At 41.8% G+C, this 6025-nt stretch overlaps 1 protein-coding gene across 1 annotated transcript in view; it reads left to right on the top strand.

Moving 5' to 3' along the window:
* Positions 1 to 426: 426 nt before the first annotated feature.
* Positions 427 to 6025, top strand: part of ncanb (neurocan b) — a gene marked incomplete at its 5' end in the record, with an annotated part of 221252 nt that continues 215653 nt past the window's right edge. The window contains 1 exon segment of the mRNA XM_014016766.1: positions 427 to 586.

Raw genomic sequence — 6025 nt, 5'->3', positions numbered from 1 at the left:
ATGGATGGATGGATGGATGGATGGATGGATGTAAGAACAGTGAGCTAAGTAGCCTAACAATAAAATGTTAGTGGGAAATGTTTTAACACTCAAAAAGTGAGCTAAATAAAGAAAATATAGTGGGATTTTTTTAACATTTCATTTTACTCTTGGCGCCCCATAAGTTTGCACTGGTCCTCCTCTTTGAAGCCTGTGGTCATCCACACATCGTCCTCCCCCTCCACCCCTCTCCTGCTGTTTGAACAGAGCCTTGGGAGCTCTTTTGTTCAGTAGCGCTCAGCTGCTGAGGAGGAGAGCATCACTCCGGCTGACGCTCATCCTCTCGCTGCCTCTCCATCTCCCTGCCGTCCACAAGACGCGCGGACTCGGATCAAGGTGCAGGCGTATATACGCTCATCACCACATGCTTTGACACGCGCACACACACACCTAAACACACACGCGCACATACAAAACAGCTAGTTTTCACCGGCACTCGCGGGGGTTTTTACGCGTCGTTGGATGGACCCAGCATTCCACCTGCTCTGTATCACAGCTGCAGCATCACTTTACATTCCTGTGGACTGGACCTCACTTCACCAGAAAGGTGAGTTGTTTYACCGGAACCATCTGCTTTCTCTTTTGTGAGCAGGAATTTAGAGTAATTGAGTGAAATGTTAGTTTTAACGCCCCCTCCACAGAAAAGACTGCTCAGCTCAGTCGTGGTTAATTTGGAAAGGAGTTATCAAAGACAAAGATGTTTGGCTCTGATCAGGATTATCCGTGCACCAGAATGCCTCTGGTTATATTTATTGTTGCTAATTTTAGATGCTAATTAGTTGAAAATTCGTCATAAGGAAATGTCTTAGAGGTTTAATTATACCTTTGCCATTTGAAGGTTTCCAAGCATGGATAATCTTATGTATCATTCTAACCTTTTCAACCCTAAGAAGCTATGTTGTGCAATTTAAAGTATGTTTTAAATTGATTGCATTTGAATCTGTATAAGAATTTATAGTGGAAAAAAACAATCAAGTTCTGCTCCTGTAAAGCTGTAAGGTAAGAAGCTTGTTTTAGGTGRAAGTGGATGCAGCACAGGCAGAGAGCTGATAGCAAAGCAAAGAGGGGACAAAACCAAAAACATCATCTTACACCGTTGGTCTTTATGTCTACTGTTGGAGGAAACTTTGTAGCAGGAAAAAAAAATCATGATGGAATCAAAGGAGGTCAGCTTGCTACGGAGATGTATCCTAACATGATTTTTAGTAAGTGACCCAATGAAGGATGTCAATGAGGACAGAAAAGGAAACTGTGGCAGCTTGTGGGCTGACTCGTTTTAATTAGACAAATGGATGGCAATGTTTGGTGGAGGGTGAAACACACACACAAAAGGGGAAAAAAATAAAAAAAAATTGCTCATGAACCCATGGAAAATGGTAGAAACACAGTCAAGCATTTTATGAAACAGTTCCTTGTCATTCTTTTCTTTTCTTTGTGTTTTGAGCTTGCTGTGTGTCCCTGGTATTTGTGCACACACGGGTGCACAGTCATGGCAGACTGTTTAAAGTTAGAACAAGCTGTCATGGCAGGGTTGATCCAGAACTCATTTTTTTTATTTAATAATGTATCATCTTTCATTCATTCCAACCTCATTCCAGATTTGGCCTCAGCCTGTCTGACTGGTCGAGTTATTTCCTACTGACATTAAACCCTCTGTCACCTCTGAGCATCATCCCCCGTCTGCTGCAGGAATAAAATTCGGCTCCACGTGAAATTGTTCTTCAAGTCTCTGATCTGGCTTTAAAGACTTTCTGCTTCTTGCGTTTTCATGCATATTTCAAATGATTCTTGTGTGTGTGTTTCTGTCTCTTGTCGTCTTGTTGGTACTCTCACTCATTACTCCTGCACCGGATCAGTCTGCTCTTACTGTCTTTGTTCTCAGAAAACATGCTCTTTTTTGTGCTTTTGTCCCTTCACTGCTCTTATTTTCACATTTTTCCGGGGGGTTGATGAGGCATTGTATCAGATGAACAGTTTCTTCAGGAAGAGATTCACTGCCTCTTAGTGGCTGTCTACCAAGTGGTCAAGGCCAAATAAAGCACTGAAATGCTGTCTTTACATCTAAGAAGAATAGATTGAGAAGAATGCAGAGGGAATAAAGAGTGAAAAAGGGGGGGTATATCCTAGGGCAGTTTGAAGGCATTATCTGCTCCTTGCATGAGGTTGCATTGTCCCATWTTTCAATAATGAGCCTTTTTTGGCTGGCTGTGCTCGGCTTAGCTCAGACACTTGTAGAAGATGGGATTTGGCAAGAATTCAGTCGCGCTCTTGAGTCACATTGAAGCAAATTGTTAAACTGTAAATTTTTCCAGAAATGTTGCTAATGTAAGACATTAATGTTCCAACAATGACTCGTCTTCTTCTGTTCTTTATAGCTTACGTTTATTCCCTTTCATGGGTACCCACAGAAAGTCATCRTCCTCCATCTCACTCTGTGCTCTGTCCTCGCTCCAACTACCTCCATGTCCTCTTTTAACATCATCCATATGTCTCCTCTTTGTCTTTTTTTGGCAGTTRCCAATATATCCACTGTCCCTTCTCTGGACATGTCCAAACCGTTTCAGTCTGGTCTCTCTAACTTTATCATCCAGTTCTTTAACTTGTATTGTACCTCYGATGATCTCATTCTTARTCTTATCCATCCTTGTCTACACCAAGGAGARCCTCGATATCTTCAGCTGAGACAGTTTCAGTTCTGTTTCTTGTCTTTTTGTCCATGTCTCTGTCTCCAAACCATACAACATGGTTTTGCTACTCTTTTATAAACCTTTACTTTTGCCTTTTTTACTACCTTTTCCTGAAACTTTTCTCCATCTACTCCATTCGGCCTGGACTCTTTTCTTCACCTCTTCACCACAYGCCCTGTTTTCCTGGACAGTGGACCCTAAGTGAATCATCTGGACAGAGAAAAAACTGTGAGGAAATCTGGTAGTGGCAWAATGAGGTGCAGGAAGCCATTCAGTGGAAGAGGTCAGCCAAGAAGAAATGGTACAGTGAAAGGACTGAAGAGAGTAGATGAGAATAGAAGGAGATGCAACATAGGGCAAAAAGGAAAGTAGCAAAGACAAATGACACTGAGTCATTGATGCCATTGTGATCTGTGGTGAGAACAGACAACAGGTGGAAGAGAACTTGGAGAGGTGGAAGTATGCACTTGAAAGAACAGGAATGAAAGTCAGTAGAAACAAGATTGAGTTCATGTGTGTGTGAATGAGAGAGAGGCAGGTGGAGCAGTGAAGCTACAAGGAGCAGAGGTCACAAAGGTGCAGGACTTTTATATCTGCCTCTCTAATCACTGTTGCTAGTAGCCCCATCATCTGGAAGCTGCCCACCCAGAGCATTTAACAGCTTCTGTCTTAATTTCCACCTCAACGTCCACCATTTGGTCTTCTCTGCACCAACAATTAACCTTAACCCCAACCTTCTGCTATGCCTAAAGCAAACAAAGCTACTCTGCATAGCACGGGGGAACTGCCAAGCAAGTGCAACATATCAGTAAAGAGGGYCACCTGGCATGATTTTGATGGTTAGAATGGAGAAAACTTGTCAGATCCAACAGGAAGTCCAATTTTTCAAATAAGGTGTCAGATGTGCTCCTGCTGCTGCTAAGAGTTGTGTTTTTATACCAACACGTGTTTTCTGTTTTGTTGGTTACCAGGTCGGTTTTATTTATTTTATTTTATTTTATTTAGATTTCTTTTAATCTTTGAATGTAGAGGGGATTCATGTAGAGGGACTAATTTACAGACTTAGATAACCCTGATCCAATTAAACAGCCAAAACCCACATGGCTGCCCACACACAGTTAAATCTGCTAAGTGATAGTGACAGTCAAGGCCTGTATATGCAGCACCAGTGCCACAGGACCATAGTTCACAATCCAATCCATGATCCATTTGGCTACTTCTTTTTTTTGTCACATGTTTTTTTTTTTTTTTTTTTTTTTGTATGAAGTCTGGACCTTTCGCTCACCAGGGCACGTCAGTCTGTGTGACGGACAGCTACACGTCCATCCTCTCTACTAACCCTGCGCCACCAAGGAGCAGATGGAGCAGAGCCTAAGTGGACTGCTGCTAGGCTTTGGTTTGGCTAATGATAAAATAATTTGGCAAGCCGTGGTAAACTAGCCACAGCACAAAGAGCCAAGTAAATGAGCAGCGCAGCTGGGCCGTCATGGTCAGCAGTTGAGCAGACAAAGCCCAGGAGGTACAGAGGCGGAAAAAAAAATCCCTCCCGACGCAGCTCGTTAATATTCATCAGTCATCCGGCTCCCACCCCCCTAGCCCAGCTTTGCACCCCGCTCCCACCAAATGTATTATTCAGAGGTAGCATTTTCTCTATTAAACATTATAAATAAATGATGACAACTAGTAACAGTTTTTGTCTGCTGAATTAATGACAGGAACACAGCTGAGTATTTGGCAGTGGTTTGAGTTGGATTTCTTTTCAGCTACCTCTCCTCTCTTGGCTCTGCCTTTGTCTCACCTGCTGGGTGCGAAGCCTCTTTTGTTACTGTCAGGTGGCCTGCCAGCAGATCTGAATTAGATTGCATCTCTATCAGTCACCTTCAACAACACGCCAGAGGAGAAACAAATACTCCAACTCAACTGTTTAAATGACCATTATCTCTGCATTGTCTTGCCTGAGACAATGCTCAGGGGAAGAAAAAAAAACAATGCTCCCTGTGGGCTTGTTGTGAAGTCCTAGAAGTGGACAGCTTCTGAAGTGCAGCCTGTTTAGTCCATCTCATTGCTTAACAACAATTCAATTGGGTTTGCAAATCCTCTACACATGCACAAAACACACAGATTAAAAAGTGACTGAAAGATACACCACTTAGGCATATCAACAGTGTAATGTTAGCATGGTTGTTGTACAGGCTGTAGCTGTCAGAGTGATGAGCTGGTAAGCAGAAAGGCCACAGATGGCCAGTGTTTTCAKTCCCCCGCGCTCCAATTCCCAAAAGAGTAACATGTATTTTGTTGTGTGTGCAAGTGTTCGTTTTTAATTTGAGGAGGTACAAAGAGCCTTTGTGGTGTTATTTCTAGACAGGAATGTACCCCGAATGAAGCTGGAGAAATGTAAGACATGAGCAGGTGGAAGGATAAGCTGTAGTTGCTGCGAGGGATTTCTGTTTGTCCTCTCCTGCCTCACCATGTCTGTCTGGATCTCACACAGCGGGACTGTTTTTATGAAGCCGAGGCAGCAGTGTGTGATACTCATAAAGTTCCCCTCAATCATCAGAGATATCACTCTGGGGTGGCCAAAACCAACTGCTGGGAAAAGTAGGGAAGAATGTGACGAATGTGACGTAAATTTCCTTCAGGACAGGTTGATCCCTGTGATGGCTTTATGTTGTTTTTAGATGTTTAGGTTGAGAAGGTGAGGGAGATTACCAAGTAGGGATGTTTTTTGTGTGTGTGCTTATATGGATATGAATGAATATATTATTAAGTAAACACCAAGCATTTACTTTTCCTCCTTTGTGTCAGACTGTGCAGAAGATCACATGGTTCATGAATTCCAAATGTTTTGTCACTAAAGTTTGATATCGGTGACTTTTCTAAAAAATTAAAATTAAACAAAAGATTTAATCTTTTATGTTTCACAAAAAAACACATCTCAACATTTCTTTAGTGCGTCTCCTTGTAAATTCACAAGGTTGCATACTTTAGTTTCTTTTTAAAAAATTTTTGTTGTTTTTTTACGTTATTTGATTTTAATTTTCCAATCCAGGGGCTTTGCACATTCCAGTGAATTCACACACAAACTCTTGTGTATACCAATAGATAACAGATAGGAACAGCAACATAACACTGGTATGAGTATAGTTTCCCAACTCTTTGCTGCAATAAATCTGTTAGGTTGGTTGAGAAGACACCCGTAGTAATCAGTTGTACAATGTGTGCTTTATGTTGTACGATCATTGTGACAACATGGATACATAAGGCTAAACAATTTAAACCAACTTCAAATTATTTCTAAT

Source organism: Austrofundulus limnaeus, unplaced genomic scaffold, assembly GCF_001266775.1.
Source record: "Austrofundulus limnaeus strain Quisiro unplaced genomic scaffold, Austrofundulus_limnaeus-1.0 Scaffold153, whole genome shotgun sequence".
In the NCBI taxonomy this organism is placed as follows: domain Eukaryota; kingdom Metazoa; phylum Chordata; class Actinopteri; order Cyprinodontiformes; family Rivulidae; genus Austrofundulus; species Austrofundulus limnaeus.
Note: the sequence above shows the minus strand (reverse complement) of the source record. Positions and strands in the feature narration are given on the sequence as shown.